This window comes from Bufo gargarizans, chromosome 2, assembly GCF_014858855.1.
Source record: "Bufo gargarizans isolate SCDJY-AF-19 chromosome 2, ASM1485885v1, whole genome shotgun sequence".
Classification (NCBI taxonomy): domain Eukaryota; kingdom Metazoa; phylum Chordata; class Amphibia; order Anura; family Bufonidae; genus Bufo; species Bufo gargarizans.
This window is the reverse complement of record NC_058081.1, coordinates 688,151,265-688,176,773: the sequence shown is the minus strand read 5'-3', so window position 1 is coordinate 688,176,773 and position 25,509 is coordinate 688,151,265.

Below are 25,509 nucleotides of genomic sequence, written 5' to 3'. Positions count from 1 at the left end.
GCGTTCACCCACCAAACTAACAGATGGTTTATGTCAGGCGACAATGTAACCGCGAATAGTCAACAATTAAGTTCACTGAGAGTAAGGCAGTGACGGTGTCATAAAGAGGAAAATTTCATGAGGTCACACAACAGTGTGACAGGCGAATTTTATACAATTTCTTTACGGTCACAAAAAATGTTAATATGTCAACCAACAAATGTAACAGCAGTATTGATTGGTTGTATTGGACTGTCAGAAATACAGCAAAGTCCGCAAATGTAGTGTCTTGCACAAAATGGGTGTTTTTTAAAAAAACTGAATATAACTGCGTTATTTGACGCTTGTATTGGACTGTCACAAATGCAGAGCAGGGCGCAAATGTACTTTTTAGCAAAAAAATAATAATTTGTCCCTACAGAATCTAACAGATGGATTTACTTGGATTGTATGTTACAGAAAAAAATTTGAATACGTCACACCCCGGGTCTCTGAACTCACAGAACGATTCCCTATATTATTTTGCCTTCTCCTGGCACATATGCAGTGCAGGTGCAATTAAAAAATGGGTATATGCTACCCACTGAACTAAAAGAACAAGGTTAAATTATTACCCCTGGCACATATGCTGTGCTGGTGCATTGAACTTGCACAAAATGGGCGCCGACGCCCACCTAACTAACAGACGGGTAAAAGTTATTTTTCTGTGTCACTTGGCTCAGGGCAGGGTAAAAATATGTTGCATTGCACCCACAAAACAAAATCGCTGTAGATCGCAGAGTTAACAAGTTCTGATAACAGATAGATTCTTCTTTCCTATTCTCTTCCTCACAGCAGCAGCATCCTCTCCCTACACTAAGCACAGCAGAGTGGCGTGCAGCGCTACGTGACTCCAGCTTATATAGAGGCTGGGTCACATGCTGCACTGGCCAATCACAGCCATGCCATTAGTAGGCATGGCTGTGATGGCTTCTAAGGGCACACAGTTAAACGCTTTTTGATTGGCTTCTCTGCAGCCTTTCAAAAAGCGCCATTAAATCACAGAACACCGAACTCGAACCCAAACTTTTACTGAAAAGTTTGGGTTCGGGTTCGGGGTCCAAAAATCCTAAAGTTCGGTATGAACCCAAACTTTACAATTCGGGTTCGCTCAACCCTACACACCAGTAGAAATTATTTGTTCCAATAGCGTTTTCACTCTGTGTAGCTGCAATAACGCAGCAGAACCGTACACAATTTCTGCACTACCCAAATGCCCTATATAGAAAGTATATTATAGGTACGTATATCACACCCCTGACTCAATCAGTTTTTTGGGGGGCAACTGGTATATCACACCAGTTGAAATTATTTGTCCCAATACTGTTTGTCACTCTGTGTAACTGCTGTGACACAGTGAAGGGTATGGTCTTGGAGGACAGGTATTTTCCTCCCAGTGTGTGCTGCTGCGCTGATTTGCAGCCAGGTGGGGTTAAACACTGGACTGGATTTTAGTGCCGGTCCGGGTTTTGACAACACCTAGCTGTCCTTAAAAGATAGCTGGGCTTAGCAGAAAGTTGTCTCTGTGTTTTGGGATCTGAAGTTCTGTGCCATGCTAAAAGGCTGAGAGCCACATGCTGGAAAACAGGCCCCTAAAGCCTACCGGGGACCGCTGGTGAAAACCTGCTAACAAGGTGAATGTTTTGTTCTGTGGACTTTCCATAGTGTGAACCAAGACTGCGAACTGTCATATATTTTTTTTGCCTTCTGTGTGAATAAACACTGAACTGTTTAAGTTAAAGACTTTGTGGTTGCCTCTATACTGTGTCCGCTAACCTGCCTACCAAAGCAAATCCCCACAATTGGTGTCGGATGCGGGCAAACGCAGTGAGACTGGCCCGAATGGTGAAAAGTTTTTGTATGTCCTACAGATCCATACACCACCACAATGGATTTGAAATGAAATGAACAAGATGTGCTTTAACGGCAGACTGTCAGCTTTAATTTGAGGGTATTTACATCCAAATCAGGTGAACGGTGTAGGAATTACAACAGTTTGCAAATGTGCCTCCTACTTGTTAAGGGACCAAAAGTAATGGGACAATTGGCTTCTCAGCTGTTCCATGGCCAGGTGTGTGTTATTCCCTCATTATCCCAATTACAATGAGCAGATAAAAGGTCCAGAGGTAATTTCAAGTCTGCTATTTGTATTTGGAATCTGTTGCTGTAAACTCTCAAGATGAGATCCAAAGAGCTGTCACTATCAGTGAAGTAAGCCATCATTAGTCTGAAAAAACACAACAAACCCATCAGAGAGATAGCAAAAACATTAGACGTGGCCAAAACTACTGTTTGGAACATTCTAAAAAAGAAGGAACGCACCGGTGAGCTCAGCAGCACCAAAAGACCCAGAAGACCACGGAAAACAACTGAAGTGGATGAGCGAAGAATTCTTTCCCTGGTGAAGAAAACATCCTTCACAACAGTTGGCCATATCAAGAACACTCTCCAGGAGGTAGGTGTATGTGTGTCAAAGTCAACAATCAAGAGGAGACTTCACCAGAGTGAATACAGATGGTTCACCACAAGATGTAAACCATTGGTGAGCCTCAAAAACAGGAAGGCCAGATTAGAGTTTGCCAAACGAAGCCTTCACAGTTCTGGAACAACATCCTATGGACAGATGAGACCAAGATCAACTGGCACCAGAGTGATGGGAAGAGAAGAATATGGAGAAGGAAAGGAACTGCTCATGATCCTAAGCATACCACCTCATCAGTGAAGCATGGTGGTGGTAGTGTCATGGCGCGGCATGAATGGCTGCCAATGGAACTGGTTCTTTTATATTTATTGATGATGTGACTGCTGACAAAAGCAGAAGGATGAATTCTGAAGTGTTTCGGGCAATATTATCTGCTCATAGTCAGCCAAATGCTTCACACCTCATTGGAAAGCTCTTCACCGTGCAGATGGACCCAGAAACCCAAGATCTGGTGATGTCTATGTGTTCCAGACTTCAGGCTGTAATTGACTGCAAAGGATTTGCAAGCAAGTATTAAAAAGTGAAAGTTTGATTTATGATTATTATTCTGACCCATTACTTTTGGTCCCTTAACAAGTGGGAGGCACATATGCAAACTGTTGTAATTCCTGCACCGTTCACTGGATTTAGATGCAAATACCCTCAAATTAAAGCTGACAGTCTGCAGTTAAAGCACACCTTGTTAATTTCATTTCAAATCCATTGTGGTGGTGTATAGAGTCAAAAATTTTAGAATTGTGTTGATGTTCCAATATGTATGGACCTGACTGTATATCAAGCCAGCAAGGTTACGACCCGTGTCCCCTGACAAAATGGAGGCGGTCGTGAAAGCCCTCATGGAGGCTAACTTGCAGCAGCGGGAGGCTAACAAGCAGCTGCAGGAAACTAACCAGCTGCCATTACAACATGTGATGGCATTACAAGCGGCAGGAGCGTCTCAGAACGTCCACGATGCCCGGAAAGCTGTCAGTGTGACAATTTCCCAAGATGACCCCTGCAGACGAAGTCGAGACCTATCTGGCGGTGTTCGAAAAGGTGGCCGTGAGGGAGAAGATACACCGAGACCAATGGGCTGAGGTCGTCGCTCCGTTCCTGGCATCTGGACCCCAGCAGGTGTTTTTTGACCTACCAGATGATCAAGCGGCCGACTACCTGACCGTAAAGGGTAAGATTCTGGCAAGACTGGGGGTGAATGTGTTGGTCCAGGCCCAGTGGGTACATCAGTGGGATTTTAACACAGCTGAACCCGCCAGACCACAGTATTATGATCTGCTACATCGGTTGCAAAAATGGCTGCAGCCTGACGTACTGAGTGCCACTGCTATGCTGGACCATCTGTTGGCGGATGTGTTATAGGGATCTTTGCCGTACCCTCTTCAGCACTGGATCGGCCAGACGTCTCCTGGTAATGTCCTAGAGATGGTCGATCTGGTAGAGCGCTATGAGGCCACCAGAAATCTACAGGGGGGGTTCTTTTGGAAGGGGGCCAGTTAAACCCCGGAATTTTCAACCCTTGACCAGCTCCAATGGTCTGTTGGCGGTGTCAAGAGCCTGGTCACATAAGGGCCGACTGTCCCTGTGAAGACAGTCTGAGTGTAAATACAATAAGGTGGGTGTTCATCAGGTTGCAGTCTGTGTCAGTGACCATCCGTGGCAATGATGGCCAGTTACACAAGAAGCAAGGCTAAGGAGATGGCCAAGGCTTTGAATTATGGCGAGTAGGACGAAGTCCAGATGGGAGAGGAGGTAGAAAGCAACTTTCTTCCAGGTGAGGGGGAGCACAGCCAAAGCTCCCCAAGCAGCCAGTTGCTGGAGGTGAGGTCCGCTGTGGGCCTCACTCCACCTGCCCACCCCCCCGAGCCAGGCAGGCTTGGCTGCTCTCCTACAGGCTGCCCTAGACCGTCTCCAGGCTTCCTACAAGATCCTCATGGCAGCTGCAGAGCGTTGTGAGCAAGCAGAGGCTGCAGGATGACGCGAGCAGGCAGAGTGCGAGCATCAGCTGCGAGTGCTCCAGCTCCAACTCCAGAAGCCCTCTCCATCCCGATGTGAGTCTCCAGAGGTCCAGATTCCCAAACTGCGGGCAGAGGACTTTCCCCTACTGGACAAATATGGGGACTTGGACACTTTCTTGTTGGCATTTGAGACGGCCTGCAATTGTACCAGCTGCCGGAGGACCAGTGGGTCAGATTCCTCACGCCACGTCTCAGGGAAAAATCCCTTGAAATCTTTGGGCACCTGCCCAGCGAGACAATCCTGAGCTATAAAAACATAAAGCAGGCACTGGTGCGGCAGTACAACTTGAACCCTGAGACATACAGGAAAAAGCTCAGGAGTTTGCAGCGGGGTTCTACCCAGAGCTGGGCCAATAACATGCGGGCCTTGCTGAGAGTGGTTGACCAATGGACCACAGGATTGGAGCTCACCACCATCCAGCAGATGAAGGAGCTAATCGCCAGTTCTTGTGGAATTGCCCGGAGAATCTAGAGCAGTACCTCCGTGACCGGAAGCCAAAGGGGCCTCCACAACAGCAGCCCTGGCCGATAAATACACCAAACAGGATTTTAGCTGGAGAGGGGGTAAGACGCACGCTGCACCTGCTACCCCTGCCCCTAGGCCCAAGGCACCGGCCCCTGCTACACTTTCCAATTGAGGACACTTCAAGGCTATGTGTCCCCAGCGCCCGAGGGACCCGTCCCAGTCGACGACCCGGAAACCGTCCACTGTGTTGTGTGTGGGGGTTGTGGGATGGTCCCTTGACAATTTTCAACCGGTCACCGTGGGCCAGGCCGTGGCCATGGGACTTAGAGATACCTGACTCTGGTACGGCCTGAACTGGTAGCACCCCATGATTTATTGCCTTATCCGGGATTGGAGGACTAGAACCGCCGCTGCCCATCGCCAAGGTCTATTTGGACTGGGGCACCGGTCGAGGAGTAAGGGTGGTGGGGTATCTGCAAATAACCCCGCCAGTGTTTTGCTGGGGACGGACCTGGGGCGGCTTGCTTCTAAGTACGTGGCCTATGACACCCTGAGGTCCGATTCCCCAGAATGTGAAGTAATGTCCATCCCTGATGATACTGTGAATGTTCATAACATGCCTGTTGATGGGGGTGGGGGATGTAATGTGTGCCTCTCCCCTCAAGGGGGAGGGGGTCATTCCTGCCAGCTGTGCTGAGGCCCCAGGGTGTGGCCAGCAGTGAGGATGCAAATGAGGTCAGGGCTGTCCCAGGAGAAGTAGGGCTGCCAGATAAAGCCTCAGTGCAGGGTTCCTCCACAACTGGCCATAGCTGCTGTCATGTGCAGTGGGAGTGTTGGGGCCCTATGGGCCCCTCAGGGGTCTGATGGTATTTCCCCTTCCGACCAAGTGGCTTCCAAGTCCAATAGAGGCCCGGAGACAGGTCCCATGGACCTGACAGAGGACATGGCAGTCCTGTCTATTCTGGCCACATCCAGTCAGGGGTTTCAGGTGGCGTTAGTGCCTGACGCCAGCCTGAACGCTCTCAGGGAGCAAGCGGCACTGCCACCCTCGGACTCAGACATCGAGCGGGGGGTCTGGGACCAAAGACGGCTGTGTCGGGTCACAGCCCAGCAGGGCTCACCGGAGGAGTGGCCTAGGGACCAGCAGTTAGTAGAACTAACAGGGGACATGGCAGTCTCATCTATTCTGACCACGTCCCACCAGGGGTTTCAGGTGGCACTAGGGGCTAGCACCAGCTTGAAAGCTCTCATGGAGCAGGTGGCATGGCCTCTCTTGGATTCAGATGTCCAGAGGGCCGTCTAGGACAAAGGACGATTGTGCCAGGAAACGGTCCAACAGGGCTCACCAGAGGCGTGGCCTAGGGACCGACAATTGGTGGTACACTATCCGTTCAGGGTAGAATTTCTGTGGGTTGCATATGCGATTCCGGTGACCAGATACCCAGGGGCCACTAAGACAGAGGCCTGGACGGGAGATGTAGCCATTAGTGATGAGCGAGCATGCCTATTCGGCCCCGCCGGCGATCACCGCCATAGACTTCAGGCCTAGCAGGCCTGAAGCCTATGCGGTAGTAAAATCCTGGTGCAGGCGGGCGTGATTATGTCATCACGCAGTGCCTGTGCCCGGACGCAGCACACTGACGTGTGTGCGCACGCCTGCACCATCTACGAGTGAGCGCCGGCTGGGACACAGGTAAGTATTAGCTTTTATTTTTTTATTTTTTTGTGTGCCAACTGCCGACTTTGGGGGACATTACTGAAGGAACGGGGGGGGGGGGGGGCAAACTACTACGTGGGGGCAAATTACTAGTATGGGGGAAATTAATACTGTGTGGGTAGTGTGGGAGACAATTAATACTGTAGGGGCAAATTACTACCATGGGGGGAATTAATACTCTGAGGGCAGTGTGGAGAAATTAATACTGTGGGGGCAGTGTGGGGGGCTATTTACTTAGTAGATGGCAGTGTGGGGGCAAATTATCTAATGGGGGGCAGTGTGGGGGGTTATTACTTGATGGGGCAGTGTGGGGGCAAATTACTTAATGATGGGGCAGTGTCGGGGCAAATCACTTAATGGATAGCAGTGTGGGAGCAAATAACTTAATGGATTGCAGTGTGGGGGGCAAATTACTTAATGGATGTCAGTGTGGGGGCAAATTACTTAATGGATGGCAGTGTCAGGTAAAATGATCTAATGGGGGGCAGTGTGTGGTGTTATTACTTGATGGGGGCAGTGTGGGCAGCAAATTACTTTGTGGGTGAAATTACTACATGGGAGGCAGTGTGGGGGAAATTACTGTATGGAGCAGTGTGGGGGAACTTACTATATGGGGGAAATGACTATATGGGGCAGTGCGGGGGAAATTACTATATGGGGCGGTGAGGGGGAAATTACTATATGGGGCAGTGAGGGGGAAATGACTATATGGGGCAGTGTGGGGGAAATGACTATATGGGGCAGTGTGGGGGAAATGACTATATTGGGCAGTGTGGGGGAAATTATTATATTGGGCAGTGTGGGGGAAATTATTATATGGGGCAGTGTGGGGGAAATTATTATATGGGGCAGTGTGGGGGAAATTATTATATGGGGCAGTGTGGGGGAAATTATTATATGGGGCAGTGTGGGGGAAATTATTATATGGGCAGTGTGGGGGAAATTATTATATGGGGCAGTGTGGGGGAAATTATTATATGGGGCAGTGTGGGGGAAATTATTATATGGGGCAGTGTGGGGGAAATTATTATATGGAGCAGTGTGGGGGAAATTATTATATGGGGCAGTGTGGGGGAAATTACTATTTGGGGCAGTGTGGGGGAAATTACTATTTGGGGCAGTGTAGGGGAAATTACTATTTGGGGCAGTGTGGGGGAAATTACTATTTGGGGGCAGTGTGGGGGAAATTACTTTATGGGGGCAGTGTGGGGGAAATAACTTTATGGGGGCAGTGTGGGGGAAATTACTATTTGGGGGCAGTGTGGGGGAAATTACTATTTGGGGGCAGTGGGGGGAAATTACTATTTGGGGGCAGTGGGGGGGAAATTACTATTTGGGGGCAGTGGGGGGGAAATTACTATTTGGGGGCAGTGTGGGAGAAATTATTATATGGGGGCAGTGTGGGGGAATTACTATATGGATCATTGTGGGGGAATTACTGTGTGGGGGCAGCGTGGGGGAAATTACTATATGGGCAGTGTGGTAAACTACTATATGGGAGCAGTGTGGGGGAAATTACTATATGGGGCAGTGTGGGGGCCTTTCTATTAGGGGACATTATTTTTGGGGACACTATACAGGTATTATTACCTGGAACACAATATAGGGTGTTATTATTACTGGGGGCACTCTAGGGGACATTATAATTGCTGTAGACACTTTAGGGACCTTTGGGGTAATTTATCAAACTGGTGTAAAGTATAACTGGGTTAGTTACCCATAGCAGCCAATCAGATTCCAGCTTTCATTTTTCACAGCTCCTTTGGAAAATTAAAGGTGGAATCTGATTGGTTGCTGTGGGCACCTAAGCCAGTTGTAATTTACACCAGTTTGATAAATGACCCCAATTATGAGAACTCTAACGTGTCTGTGTAACAAACTCTGTAGAGACGAGATGCGGCTGAAAGAATTTGTCATGGCGGTCTTGGTCAAACGGAGGAGAAGATGAAAGAGAGGATCTACATGACAGGAGATGTCACTGGATGTAACAGGTATGTGGTGCAGTATTCTCCTGTATGTAGAGCGGGCTCACCACTGTGACCTGCGTCTCATCTTCTTCTCCAAGTCTTTTTTTATCATAATCGTATGTGTTTTAAATTTGCCAACTAAAATTTGTATTTGTCACCTGCAGTCCTATGTAACAGCCTAGATAACAGTGATTACTTTCTGTGTACAGATAATGTAGTAGATGTTCCATGCAGTCCTATGTAACACCCCACATAACACAATAGTTCACTGTGTTATGTGGGTTGTTACATAGGACTGCAGGTAACATCTATGACATCTGTACACAGAGAGTTATGAGATGGTGGGGGTCTCCTGGCACCCCCACCAATCAGCTGTTTGAGGAGACAGCGATGTCCCAGTGAGCGTTGCAGCCTCTTTGCTCGTTACCAAGCACAGCGCTGTCCATTTGATAGCCCTGCGCTATGTATTAAATCTCAGCCGCAATCACTCAGATGAGACAGAGCTGCACCTAGACCATGTGAACGATGTCATATTGCCTATGAAGAGACATTGCCGCTTACGAAGCACCGCAGCCTCTTCATATAGAAAAAATAAATAAAACTAAAATGGAGGGGGGGGGGGGGGGGGGGGTCACCGAATTGGGTAGACAGCCCCGGGCCTATCATGCACTTAATCCGCCCCTGCTCGGCCGAGTACCATATGTGCTTGAGGACCATGCTCGAGTCTCCTCCCTGCAAGTTTGGCGCCTGCTAAGCAGCCAATAATCGTGCAGGTAAGTATTGCCATAACTGTAATGCCAGTAGCCATGTTTTCTACTGGCATTACAGTGATTGGCTGGCTGGAACGCGTCATCGGATGTTATATAGCACCCGGTCACGCGGGTTCAGCTCATTGCGAGTCAGGGAGAGCTGCTGTTAGGAAGGGACAGACAGTGTAGGGAGAATTTGATCGCAAATTACTCATTTTAAAGTCGTTTCAAAGACTCAAAAATCCTTTTAAAGAGGACCTTTCACTCCTATACAAACTAAAAACGATCTATACCTGTGGGCAGAGCGGCGCCCAGGGGTCCCCCGGCACTTACTAGTATGCCTGGGCGCTGCTCCGTTCGCCCGGTATAGGCTCCGGTGTCTCAGCTCCGTCTGTTGTATTGGAGTGATTTTTTGTAGGAGGGGTGTCCCTTGCTGCAGCACTGGCCAATCGCAGAGCACAGCTCATAGCCAGCACTGCAGCAAGGGACACGCCTCCTACAAAAAAATCAGTCCAATACAACAGACGGAGCTGAGACACCAGAGCCTATACCGGGCGAACGGAGCGGCGCCCAGGCATACTAGTAAGTGCCGGGGGACCCCTGGGCGCCGCTCTGCCGACAGATGGAGTTAGTTTTTAGTTTGTATACGAGTGAACGGTCCTCTTTAAGGACTATTGTGTGTGTTGGCATCAATTTGAAAGTGCTGTCTACGGTGTAATGCGTTAATTGTGTAATCTGCACTTCAAAGCATTTGCTGGTTGTCTTGGCCTTATCCAGGGCAAAAATAAAGATTGTCAGGGCCATATCCAGGCCAAAAATTTCAATACAAAAAAATGTATTTTTTCCCAAAATCTGACCACATTTTTGCTGTCTATGGTGTAATGCGTTAATTGTGTGATCTGCGTTTCAAAGCATTTGCTGGTTGTCAGGGCTTTATGTAGTCCAAAAAATAAAATACAGAAAACATTCTTTTTTCCATAATCTTAACACATTTTTGCCGTCTATGGTGTAATCCCTGAATTGAGTCATCTGCAATTCATTTCCTTTGGTGGTTGTCAGGTCCAGATTTTGTCAAAAAAGTCTAAAATACAGAAAACGTTTTTTTCCCATAATATATCCACCACTTTTAGGTCAACCATTTTTATGTAATTGTCACATATGCACTGCAATACCTTTTGTGTTTGTATGGTGCAAATATTTGAAAAAATTCAAAAAAGCTAACAAAAGCTTTTCAAAGACCCCAAAGTCCTATTAAGGACTACTGTGTGTGTGTTTGACAACAGCAAGATATTTTTATTTAATACCTATTACTGACATACAGTATACTGTACATCATCTGCAGACTGTGTTTTTTTGCGTAAATTCAAATAATCAGATCCACATTTATTATACAGTACGCCATCTGAAACGGGTTTCTTTAGGTCAAATTTTACAAATCTGGGCTTAATGTTATAGTTCATAGTGTTTGTCTTTCTGTGACCAATACTGTGCTACATCAGAAAACAGTGTCTGCAGAGCTAATTTAAATAATTTGTGCTACATCTACTGTGTGTGCGTTTGATCCATATCAATGACATATACTCTACTTTATCCATACACGATGTATGCTAGTCTGTGACATTATCAGGGCTACATCTCCAGTGTAATGTGTGGGCATCTTTTCTAGTCTCTTCCGGTCAGCTGACCCTCTTAAATATTATATGTGAGGGCCTGCAGGTGATCTGACCCTACAAATCATTATATGTGCGGGCCTGCAGGTAAACTGACCCTAAAAAATCATTATATGTGAGGGCCTGCAGGTGAGCTGACCCTACCAATCATATGTGAGGTCCTGCAGGTGAGCTGACCCTACAAATCATTATGAGTGAGGGCTGCCTAAAATGCCTGTTGATATGATGGATGATGAGAAGAAGGACTAAAAAAAGGAAGATTGAACCATATAACCTTTTTTGTGGTGGCAGAGGTGCATGTGAATACAGGGTATTCAGTACATTAAAACACCACATTTAAATTGCCTTTATGCCCAGCCACTTTCATCGGGTGGAGTAGAGAAGTCAGGGGAAATCCAGGCCTTGTTCATTTTTATTAGAGTCGACCTGTCAGCATTTTAAGCTGACAAACTGATGCGCTTATCAGTTATTATGCCCCAACCACAACAAATACCCGCTCTGACAAAACACTGGCGGCAGGGCAGGCCAGCACTAGAGTTAAGCGAACACCTGGATGTTCGAGTTTGAGAAGTTCGGCCGAACTTTCCGGAAATGTTCGGGTTCGGGATCCGAACTCGACCCGAACTTCGCCCGAACCCGAACCCCATTGAAGTCAATGGGGACCCGAACCTTTCAGCACTAAAAAGGCTGTAAAACAGCCCAGGAAAGTGCTAGAGGGCTGCAAAAGGCAGCAAAATGTAGGTAAATCACTTGCAAACAAATATGGATATGGAAATGAATCTAAATAAAAATAAAATAAATACAAATTAACCAATATCAATTGGAGAGAGGTCCCATAGCAGAGAATCAGGCTTCACGTCACCCACCACTGGAACAGGCCACTATCAGATATTTAGGCCCCGGCACCCAGACAGATGAGAGAGGTCCCATTGCTGATAATCTGGCTTCACGTCAGCAGAGAATCAGTCTTCATGTCATAGCAGAGAATCAGGCTTCACGTCACCCACCACTGGAACAGGCCATTGTCAGATATTTAGGCCCCGGCACCCAGACAGAGGAGAAAGGTCCCATTGCAGAGAATCAGGCTTCATGTCATAGCAGAGAATCAAAAAACAATGGCACTCTATAATGAATTTATAAGTTACTTGTTTTATTTTATTTCATATCTTTTTTTGTTTTTGTAAATCCATCCAAGAAAGTAGCCACTGGCCAACGTTTCGGTCTAATCTTAGACCTTGTTCACGGCCTAGTATATAGACAAGTAAATATTTACATTAATATATACAGTAATAGAATAAAAAGTTATTTCATATATCTCATGTTGACAATGCAATGTTTTGGTATGACATGAATTAGGGAGAACATGTCTAACCTACAGGAGAATACATAACGGACCAAGAGCACCCATGCAATCTAAATATAGATATTTGGCTTGTAACAAAGATGGTCAGCTTGCAGACTAGAAAGGGAGGGGGGGGGGGAGGGGGGAGAGAGGGGAGAGGGAACAGTAGCATCAAATAGAACGATGAGACAATGGGATAAGGATCTCCAGTTAGAGTTGGCAGGATATAGGTGTAATATCTGTGAAATCCAAACAATATAGTGTTAGATTAGGGACCAAGGAGGTGTTTCATAGATCATATCACATATTTATATTTTGCATTAGCTAATGATTACATAGACATAGTGGAACAGAGCATGGTTATAAAAGGTAGTCACTAAAACAGAGTTAGCAGCTAAAAGATCGTGCAAAATGTTTGAATGGACCACTAAGCATTGACATCAGTGTGGTAGTAGACATACTGGTAAAATTGGTTAGTCAGGACGTCTCTAATGCATAGTAGCGGATCCCAGTAGTCTCAGTAGCTGTACATACCTTAGTCTGTGTAGTAGGGAGAATGGTGGATGGTGTGGCGGCGCCATTAACCTGTTTGATTTAAGAGGGCGGCGAGGGTGACGAGGGGAGGTGCGGCATGTGCCGGAATGATGACGTAAGAGGACACGCGTCTGCGCAAAGCAAGTAGATAGTATCCGGAGCTGAGAGCTTGTGTATGGTGAGCGGGCGCATGCGCGGAGGCAAGATGTGGTCTAAAAAGGGAACTGGCAGGCCGTGGTTATGCATAGGGAAGCGGGCGCATGCGCTCTGGTAATAATGAGTCTGAAAGAAGTATCAGCATGTTGTAAGGGACATGAAAGTTCGTATTGGCTCCTATGAAATATATTCCTAGGAGAAGGTGATATATAGTATATTCTTAGAGGAAGGTAATATATACCAATAATAGTCTTAAGTAGTAGAAACATCTATAAGTATATATAACCATATAAATATATCGCTATAGTATAATCTAACAATGGCATCATATTATATTACCAGTAGTATAATACTACCTGTCTGATAGTGGTCATTTCACCTGTAGAGAATAGAGAGGAGGGGGGGAAAGAAAAGAAAATTAATATATGGAAACCAATATTTTTATCACATTCAGTATATAGGATAATATGAGCATAGAGTTGTCGTAATTCGTAGAACTGTCCTAATTAGGGATGAGCGAACTCGAACTGTATAGTTCGGGTTCGTACCGAATTTTGGGGTGTTCGTGACACGGACCCGAACCCGGACATTTTCGTAAAAGTCCGGGTTCGGGTTCGGTGTTCGTCGCTTTCTTCGCGCTTTTGTGACGCTTTCTTGGCGCTTTTTGAAAGGCTGCAAAGCAGCCAATCAACAAGCGTCATACTACTTGCCCCAAGAGGCCATCACAGCCATGCCTACTATTGGCATGGCTGTGATTGGCCAGAGCACCATGTGACCCAGCCTCTATTTAAGCTGGAGTCACATAGCGCCGCCCGTCACTCTGCTCTGATTAGCGTAGGGAGAGGTTGCGGCTGCGACAGTAGGGCGAGATTAGGCAGATTAACTCCTCCAAAGGACTTGATTAACTGATCGATCTGCAGCTGTGGATCATTGAGCTGCTGATCCTCAATTGCTCACTGTTTTTAGGCTGCCCAGACCGTTTGTCAGTCACATTTTTCTGGGGTGATCGGCGGCCATTTTGTGTCTTGTGGTGCGCCAGCACAAGCTGCGACCAAGTGCATTTAACCCTCAATGGTGTGGTTGTTTTTTGGCTAAAGCCTACATCAGGGTGAAGCTGTCACACCAAGTGCATTTAACCAGCAATAGTCTGTTCATTTTTTGGCCATATACAAAATCAGGGGCAAGCTGCGCCTGTCACCAAGTGCATTTAACCCTCAATGGTGTGGTTGTTTTTTGGCTAAAGCCTACATCAGGGTGAAGCTGTCACACCAAGTGCATTTAACCAGCAATAGTCTGTTCATTTTTTGGCCATATACTAAATCAGGGGCAAGCTGCGCCTGTCACCAAGTGCATTTAACCCTCAATGGTGTGGTTGTTTTTTGGCTAAAGCCTACATCAGGGTGAAGCTGTCACACCAAGTGCATTTAACCAGCAATAGTCTGTTTATTTTTTGGCCATATCCCAGTCTAATTCTGTCACTAAATCCATACCGGTCACCCAGCGCCTAAATACTAGGCCTCAAATTTATATCCCGCTAAATCTGTCCTTAGTGCTGTAGCTGGGCGAGTTATTTAGTGTCCGTTCAAGCACATTTCTTGTTCTGGGTTGAAATACAATTCCCAATTTAGCAATTTCATAATTTAGTGGTTTCTGCTATATCAGAGCTATTTGAAATCTATCCCTAAAAGGGTATATAATATTCAAGGTGCACATTGGGTCATTCAGAATAACTTCACACACACCCGCTACTGTGTATTTCCAAGTCTAATTCTGGCACTAAACCCATACCTGTCACCCAGCGCCTAAATACTAGGCCTCAAATTTATATCCAGCTAAATCTGTCCCTAGTGCTGTAGCTGGGCGAGTTATTTAGTGTCCGTTCAAGCACATTTCTTGTTCTGGGTTGAAATACAATTCCCAATTTAGCAATTTCATAATTTAGTGGTTTCTGCTATATCAGAGCTATTTGAAATCTATCCCTAAAAGGGTATATAATATTCAAGGTGCACATTGGGTCATTCAGAATAACTTCACACACACCCGCTACTGTGTATTTCCAAGTCTAATTCTGGCACTAAACCCATACCTGTCACCCAGCGCCTAAATACTAGGCCTCAAATTTATATCCCGCTAAATCTGTCCTTAGTGCTGTAGCTGGGCGAGTTATTTAGTGTCCGTTCAAGCACATTTCTTGTTCTGGGTTGAAATACAATTCCCAATTTAGCAATTTCATAATTTAGTGGTTTCTGCTATATCAGAGCTATTTGAAATCTATCCCTAAAAGGGTATATAATATTCAAGGTGCACATTGGGTCATTCAGAATAACTTCACACACACCCGCTACTGTGTATTTCCAAGTCTAATTCTGGCACTAAACCCATACCTGTCACCCAGCGCCTAAATACTAGGCCTCAAATTTATATCCCGCTAAATCTGTCCTTAGTGCTGTAGCTGGGCGAGTTATTTAGTGTCCGTTCAAGCACATTTCTTGTTCTGGGTTGAAATACAATTCCCAATTTAGCAATTTCATAATTTAGTGGTTTCTGCTATATCAGAGCTATTTGAAATCTATCCCTAAAAGGGTATATAATATTCAAGGTGCACATTGGGTCATTCAGAATAACTTCACACACACCCGCTACTGTGTATTTCCAAGTCTAATTCTGGCACTAAACCCATACCTGTCACCCAGCGCCTAAATACTAGGCCTCAAATTTATATCCCGCTAAATCTGTCCTTAGTGCTGTAGCTGGGCGAGTTATTTAGTGTCCGTTCAAGCACATTTCTTGTTCTGGGTTGAAATACAATTCCCAATTTAGCAATTTCATAATTTAGTGGTTTCTGCTATATCAGAGCTATTTGAAATCTATCCCTAAAAGGGTATATAATATTCAAGGTGCACATTGGGTCATTCAGAATAACTTCACACACACCCGCTACTGTGTATTTCCAAGTCTAATTCTGGCACTAAACCCATACCTGTCACCCAGCGCCTAAATACTAGGCCTCAAATTTATATCCCGCTAAATCTGTCCCTAGTGCTGTAGCTGGGCGAGTTATTTAGTGTCCGTTCAAGCACATTTCTTGTTCTGGGTTGAAATACAATTCCCAATTTAGCAATTTCATAATTTAGTGGTTTCTGCTATATCAGAGCTATTTGAAATCTATCCCTAAAAGGGTATATAATATTCAAGGTGCACATTGGGTCATTCAGAATAACTTCACACACACCCGCTACTGTGTATTTCCAAGTCTAATTCTGGCACTAAACCCATACCTGTCACCCAGCGCCTAAATACTAGGCCTCAAATTTATATCCCGCTAAATCTGTCCTTAGTGCTGTAGCTGGGCGAGTTATTTAGTGTCCGTTCAAGCACATTTCTTGTTCTGGGTTGAAATACAATTCCCAATTTAGCAATTTCATAATTTAGTGGTTTCTGCTATATCAGAGCTATTTGAAATCTATCCCTAAAAGGGTATATAATATTCAAGGTGCACATTGGGTCATTCAGAATAACTTCACACACACCCGCTACTGTGTATTTCCAAGTCTAATTCTGGCACTAAACCCATACCTGTCACCCAGCGCCTAAATACTAGGCCTCAAATTTATATCCCGCTAAATCTGTCCTTAGTGCTGTAGCTGGGCGAGTTATTTAGTGTCCGTTCAAGCACATTTCTTGTTCTGGGTTGAAATACAATTCCCAATTTAGCAATTTCATAATTTAGTGGTTTCTGCTATATCAGAGCTATTTGAAATCTATCCCTAAAAGGGTATATAATATTCAAGGTGCACATTGGGTCATTCAGAATAACTTCACACACACCCGCTACTGTGTATTTCCAAGTCTAATTCTGGCACTAAACCCATACCTGTCACCCAGCGCCTAAATACTAGGCCTCAAATTTATATCCCGCTAAATCTGTCCTTAGTGCTGTAGCTGGGCGAGTTATTTAGTGTCCGTTCAAGCACATTTCTTGTTCTGGGTTGAAATACAATTCCCAATTTAGCAATTTCATAATTTAGTGGTTTCTGCTATATCAGAGCTATTTGAAATCTATCCCTAAAAGGGTATATAATATTCAAGGTGCACATTGGGTCATTCAGAATAACTTCACACACCCCCGCTACTGTGTATTTCCAAGTCTAATTCTGGCACTAAACCCATACCTGTCACCCAGCGCCTAAATACTAGGCCTCAAATTTATATCCCGCTAAATCTGTCCCTAGTGCTGTAGCTGGGCGAGTTATTAGTGTCCGTTCAAGCACATTTCTTGTTCTGGGTTGAAATACAATTCCCAATTTAGCAATTTCATAATTTAGTGGTTTCTGCTATATCAGAGCTATTTGAAATCTATCCCTAAAAGGGTATATAATATTCAAGGTGCACATTGGGTCATTCAGAATAACTTCACACACACCCGCTACTGTGTATTTCCAAGTCTAATTCTGGCACTAAACCCATACCTGTCACCCAGCGCCTAAATACTAGGCCTCAAATTTATATCCCGCTAAATCTGTCCTTAGTGCTGTAGCTGGGCGAGTTATTTAGTGTCCGTTCAAGCACATTTCTTGTTCTGGGTTGAAATACAATTCCCAATTTAGCAATTTCATAATTTAGTGGTTTCTGCTATATCAGAGCTATTTGAAATCTATCCCTAAAAGGGTATATAATATTCAAGGTGCACATTGGGTCATTCAGAATAACTTCACACACACCCGCTACTGTGTATTTCCAAGTCTAATTCTGGCACTAAACCCATACCTGTCACCCAGCGCCTAAATACTAGGCCTCAAATTTATATCCCGCTAAATCTGTCCCTAGTGCTGTAGCTGGGCGAGTTATTTAGTGTCCGTTCAAGCACATTTCTTGTTCTGGGTTGAAATACAATTCCCAATTTAGCAATTTCATAATTTAGTGGTTTCTGCTATATCAGAGCTATTTGAAATCTATCCCTAAAAGGGTATATAATATTCAAGGTGCACATTGGGTCATTCAGAATAACTTCACACACACCCGCTACTGTGTATTTCCAAGTCTAATTCTGGCACTAAACCCATACCTGTCACCCAGCGCCTAAATACTAGGCCTCAAATTTATATCCCGCTAAATCTGTCCCTAGTGCTGTAGCTGGGCGAGTTATTTAGTGTCCGTTCAAGCACATTTCTTGTTCTGGGTTGAAATACAATTCCCAATTTAGCAATTTCATAATTTAGTGGTTTCTGCTATATCAGAGCTATTTGAAATCTATCCCTAAAAGGGTATATAATATTCAAGGTGCACATTGGGTCATTCAGAATAACTTCACACACACCCGCTACTGTGTATTTCCAAGTCTAATTCTGGCACTAAACCCATACCTGTCACCCAGCGCCTAAATACTAGGCCTCAAATTTATATCCCGCTAAATCTGTCCTTAGTGCTGTAGCTGGGCGAGTTATTTAGTGTCCGTTCAAGCACATTTCTTGTTCTGGGTTGAAATACAATTCCCAATTTAGCAATTTCATAATTTAGTGGTTTCTGCTATATCAGAGCTATTTGAAATCTATCCCTAAAAGGGTATATAATATTCAAGGTGCACATTGGGTCATTCAGAATAACTTCACACACACCCGCTACTGTGTATTTCCAAGTCTAATTCTGGCACTAAACCCATACCTGTCACCCAGCGCCTAAATACTAGGCCTCAAATTTATATCCCGCTAAATCTGTCCCTAGTGCTGTAGCTGGGCGAGTTATTTAGTGTCCGTTCAAGCACATTTCTTGTTCTGGGTTGAAATACAATTCCCAATTTAGCAATTTCATAATTTAGTGGTTTCTGCTATATCAGAGCTATTTGAAATCTATCCCTAAAAGGGTATATAATATTCAAGGTGCACGTTGGGTCATTCAGAATAACTTCACACACACCCGCTACTGTGTATTTCCAAGTCTAATTCTGGCACTAAACCCATACCTGTCACCCAGCGCCTAAATACTAGGCCTCAAATTTATATCCCGCTAAATCTGTCCTTAGTGCTGTAGCTGGGCGAGTTATTTAGTGTCCGTTCAAGCACATTTCTTGTTCTGGGTTGAAATACAATTCCCAATTTAGCAATTTCATAATTTAGTGGTTTCTGCTATATCAGAGCTATTTGAAATCTATCCCTAAAAGGGTATATAATATTCAAGGTGCACATTGGGTCATTCAGAATAACTTCACACACACCCGCTACTGTGTATTTCCAAGTCTAATTCTGGCACTAAACCCATACCTGTCACCCAGCGCCTAAATACTAGGCCTCAAATTTATATCCCGCTAAATCTGTCCCTAGTGCTGTAGCTGGGCGAGTTATTTAGTGTCCGTTCAAGCACATTTCTTGTTCTGGGTTGAAATACAATTCCCAATTTAGCAATTTCATAATTTAGTGGTTTCTGCTATATCAGAGCTATTTGAAATCTATCCCTAAAAGGGTATATAATATTCAAGGTGCACATTGGGTCATTCAGAATAACTTCACACACACCCGCTACTGTGTATTTCCAAGTCTAATTCTGGCACTAAACCCATACCTGTCACCCAGCGCCTAAATACTAGGCCTCAAATTTATATCCCGCTAAATCTGTCCTTAGTGCTGTAGCTGGGCGAGTTATTTAGTGTCCGTTCAAGCACATTTCTTGTTCTGGGTTGAAATACAATTCCCAATTTAGCAATTTCATAATTTAGTGGTTTCTGCTATATCAGAGCTATTTGAAATCTATCCCTAAAAGGGTATATAATATTCAAGGTGCACATTGGGTCATTCAGAATAACTTCACACACACCCGCTACTGTGTATTTCCAAGTCTAATTCTGGCACTAAACCCATACCTGTCACCCAGCGCCTAAATACTAGGCCTCAAATTTATATCCCGCTAAATCTGTCCTTAGTGCTGTAGCTGGGCGAGTTATTTAGTGTCCGTTCAAGCACATTTCTTGTTCTGGGTTGAAATACAATTCCCAATTTAGCAATTTCATAATTTAGTGGTTTCTGCTATATCAGAGCTATTTGAAATCTATCCCTAAAAGGGTATATAATATTCAAGGTGCACATTGGGTCATTCAGAATAACTTCACACACACCCGCTACTGTGTATTTCCAAGTCTAATTCTGGCACTAAACCCATACCTGTCACCCAGCGCCTAAATACTAGGCCTCAAATTTATATCCCGCTAAATCTGTCCCTAGTGCTGTAGCTGGGCGAGTTATTTAGTGTCCGTTCAAGCACATTTCTTGTTCTGGGTTGAAATACAATTCCCAATTTAGCAATTTCATAATTTAGTGGTTTCTGCTATATCAGAGCTATTTGAAATCTATCCCTAAAAGGGTATATAATATTCAAGGTGCACATTGGGTCATTCAGAATAACTTCACACACACCCGCTACTGTGTATTTCCAAGTCTAATTCTGGCACTAAACCCATACCTGTCACCCAGCGCCTAAATACTAGGCCTCAAATTTATATCCCGCTAAATCTGTCCCTAGTGCTGTAGCTGGGCGAGTTATTTAGTGTCCGTTCAAGCACATTTCTTGTTCTGGGTTGAAATACAATTCCCAATTTAGCAATTTCATAATTTAGTGGTTTCTGCTATATCAGAGCTATTTGAAATCTATCCCTAAAAGGGTATATAATATTCAAGGTGCACATTGGGTCATTCAGAATAACTTCACACACACCCGCTACTGTGTATTTCCAAGTCTAATTCTGGCACTAAACCCATACCTGTCACCCAGCGCCTAAATACTAGGCCTCAAATTTATATCCCGCTAAATCTGTCCCTAGTGCTGTAGCTGGGCGAGTTATTTAGTGTCCGTTCAAGCACATTTCTTGTTCTGGGTTGAAATACAATTCCCAATTTAGCAATTTCATAATTTAGTGGTTTCTGCTATATCAGAGCTATTTGAAATCTATCCCTAAAAGGGTATATAATATTCAAGGTGCACATTGGGTCATTCAGAATAACTTCACACACACCCGCTACTGTGTATTTCCAAGTCTAATTCTGGCACTAAACCCATACCTGTCACCCAGCGCCTAAATACTAGGCCTCAAATTTATATCCCGCTAAATCTGTCCTTAGTGCTGTAGCTGGGCGAGTTATTTAGTGTCCGTTCAAGCACATTTCTTGTTCTGGGTTGAAATACAATTCCCAATTTAGCAATTTCATAATTTAGTGGTTTCTGCTATATCAGAGCTATTTGAAATCTATCCCTAAAAGGGTATATAATATTCAAGGTGCACATTGGGTCATTCAGAATAACTTCACACACACCCGCTACTGTGTATTTCCAAGTCTAATTCTGGCACTAAACCCATACCTGTCACCCAGCGCCTAAATACTAGGCCTCAAATTTATATCCCGCTAAATCTGTCCCTAGTGCTGTAGCTGGGCGAGTTATTTAGTGTCCGTTCAAGCACATTTCTTGTTCTGGGTTGAAATACAATTCCCAATTTAGCAATTTCATAATTTAGTGGTTTCTGCTATATCAGAGCTATTTGAAATCTATCCCTAAAAGGGTATATAATATTCAAGGTGCACATTGGGTCATTCAGAATAACTTCACACACACCCGCTACTGTGTATTTCCAAGTCTAATTCTGGCACTAAACCCATACCTGTCACCCAGCGCCTAAATACTAGGCCTCAAATTTATATCCCGCTAAATCTGTCCTTAGTGCTGTAGCTGGGCGAGTTATTTAGTGTCCGTTCAAGCACATTTCTTGTTCTGGGTTGAAATACAATTCCCAATTTAGCAATTTCATAATTTAGTGGTTTCTGCTATATCAGAGCTATTTGAAATCTATCCCTAAAAGGGTATATAATATTCAAGGTGCACATTGGGTCATTCAGAATAACTTCACACACACCCGCTACTGTGTATTTCCAAGTCTAATTCTGGCACTAAACCCATACCTGTCACCCAGCGCCTAAATACTAGGCCTCAAATTTATATCCCGCTAAATCTGTCCCTAGTGCTGTAGCTGGGCGAGTTATTTAGTGTCCGTTCAAGCACATTTCTTGTTCTGGGTTGAAATACAATTCCCAATTTAGCAATTTCATAATTTAGTGGTTTCTGCTATATCAGAGCTATTTGAAATCTATCCCTAAAAGGGTATATAATATTCAAGGTGCACATTGGGTCATTCAGAATAACTTCACACACACCCGCTACTGTGTATTTCCAAGTCTAATTCTGGCACTAAACCCATACCTGTCACCCAGCGCCTAAATACTATGCCTCAAATTTATATCCAGCTAAATCTGTCCCTAGTGCTGTAGCTGGGCGAGTTATTTAGTGTCCGTTCAAGCACATTTCTTGTTCTGGGTTGAAATACAATTCCCAATTTAGCAATTTCATAATTTAGTGGTTTCTGCTATATCAGAGCTATTTGAAATCTATCCCTAAAAGGGTATATAATATTCAAGGTGCACATTGGGTCATTCAGAATAACTTCACACACACCCGCTACTGTGTATTTCCAAGTCTAATTCTGGCACTAAACCCATACCTGTCACCCAGCGCCTAAATACTAGGCCTCAAATTTATATCCCGCTAAATCTGTCCCTAGTGCTGTAGCTGGGCGAGTTATTTAGTGTCCGTTCAAGCACATTTCTTGTTCTGGGTTGAAATACAATTCCCAATTTAGCAATTTCATAATTTAGTGGTTTCTGCTATATCAGAGCTATTTGAAATCTATCCCTAAAAGGGTATATAATATTCAAGGTGCACATTGGGTCATTCAGAATAACTTCACACACACCCGCTACTGTGTATTTCCAAGTCTAATTCTGGCACTAAACCCATACCTGTCACCCAGCGCCTAAATACTAGGCCTCAAATTTATATCCCGCTAAATCTGTCCTTAGTGCTGTAGCTGGGCGAGTTATTTAGTGTCCGTTCAAGCACATTTCTTGTTCTGGGTTGAAATACAATTCCCAATTTAGCAATTTCATAATTTAGTGGTTTCTGCTATATCAGAGCTATTTGAAATCTATCCCTAAAAGGGTATATAATATTCAAGGTGCACATTGGGTCATTCAGAATAACTTCACACACCCCCGCTACTGTGCATTTCCAAGTCTAATTCTGGCACTAAACCCATACCTGTCACCCAGCGCCTAAATACTAGGCCTCAAATTTATATCCCGCTAAATCTCTCGTTACCGCTGTCCTGTTGTGGCTGGGAAAGTTATTTAGTGTCCGTCAAAGCACATTTTTTGTTCTGGGTTGAAATACAATTCCCAATTTAGCAATTTCATAATTTAGTCGTTTCTGCTATATCAGAGCTATTTGAAATCTATCCCTAAAAGGGTAGATCATATTGAAGGTGCACATAGGGTCATTCAGAATAACTTCACACACACGCTTCTGTGCATTTCCAAGTCTAATTCTGTCACTAAATCCATACCGGTCACCCAGCGCCTAAATACTAGGCCTCAAATTTATATCCCGCTGAATTTGAATACAATACATTGGGCCAAATAATATATTTGTTGTTGTGGTGAACCATAACAATGAGAAAAACATCTAGTAAGGGACGCGGACGTGGACATGGTCGTGGTGGTGTTAGTGGACCCTCTGGTGCTGGGAGAGGACGTGGCCGTTCTGCCACATCCACACGTCCTAGTGTACCAACTACCTCAGGTCCCAGTAGCCGCCAGAATTTACAGCGATATATGGTGGGGCCCAATGCCGTTCTAAGGATGGTAAGGCCTGAGCAGGTACAGGCATTAGTCAATTGGGTGGCCGACAGTGGATCCAGCACGTTCACATTATCTCCCACCCAGTCTTCTGCAGAAAGCGCACAGATGGCGCCTGAAAACCAACCCCATCAGTCTGTCACATCACCCCCATGCATACCAGGGAAACTGTCTCAGCCTCAAGTTATGCAGCAGTCTCTTATGCTGTTTGAAGACTCCGCTGGCAGGGTTTCCCAAGGGCATCCACCTAGCCCTTCCCCAGCGGTGAAAGACATAGAATGCACTGAGGCACAACCACTTATGTTTCCTGATGATGAGGACATGGGAATACCACCTCTCTGCTGATTCTCTCTGATTCTCTGCTATGACATGCAGACTAATTCTCTGCTGACATGAAGACAGATTCTCTGTTACGGGACCTCTCTCCTCTGCCTGTGTGTGTGCTGGGCCTAAATATATGCCAATGGACTGTTGCAGTGGTGGCTGACGTGAAGCCTCATTCTCTGCTATGACATGCAGACTAATTCTCTGCTGACATGAAGCCAGATTGTCTGTTACGGGACCTCTCTCCTCTGCCTGTGTGTGTGCTGGGCCTAAATATATGCCAATGGACTGTTGCAGTGGTGGCTGACGTGAAGCCTCATTCTCTGCTATGACATGCAGACTAATTCTCTGCTGACATGAAGACAGATTCTCTGTTACGGGACCTCTCTCCTCTGCCTGTGTGTGTGCTGGGCCTAAATATATGCCAATGGACTGTTGCAGTGGTGGCTGACGTGAAGCCTCATTCTCTGCTATGACATGCAGACTAATTCTCTGCTGACATGAAGCCAGATTGTCTGTTACGGGACCTCTCTCCTCTGCCTGTGTGTGTGCTGGGCCTAAATATATGCCAATGGACTGTTGCAGTGGTGGCTGACGTGAAGCCTCATTCTCTGCTATGACATGCAGACTAATTCTCTGCTGACATGAAGACAGATTCTCTGTTACGGGACCTCCCTCCTCTGCCTGGGTGCTGGGCCTAAATATATGCCAATGGACTGTTGCAGTGGTGGCTGACGTGAAGCCTCATTCTCTGCTATGACATGCAGACTAATTCTCTGCTGACATGAAGACAGATTCTCTGTTACGGGACCTCCCTCCTCTGCCTGGGTGCTGGGCCTAAATATATGCCAATGGACTGTTGCAGTGGTGGCTGACGTGAAGCCTCATTCTCTGCTATGACATGCAGACTAATTCTCTGCTGACATGAAGACAGATTCTCTGTTACGGGACCTCTCTCCTCTGCCTGTGTGTGTGCTGGGCCTAAATATATGCCAATGGACTGTTGCAGTGGTGGCTGACGTGAAGCCTCATTCTCTGCTATGACATGCAGACTAATTCTCTGCTGACATGAAGCCAGATTGTCTGTTACGGGACCTCTCTCCTCTGCCTGTGTGTGTGCTGGGCCTAAATATATGCCAATGGACTGTTGCAGTGGTGGCTGACGTGAAGCCTCATTCTCTGCTATGACATGCAGACTAATTCTCTGCTGACATGAAGACAGATTCTCTGTTACGGGACCTCCCTCCTCTGCCTGGGTGCTGGGCCTAAATATATGCCAATGGACTGTTGCAGTGGTGGCTGACGTGAAGCCTCATTCTCTGCTATGACATGCAGACTAATTCTC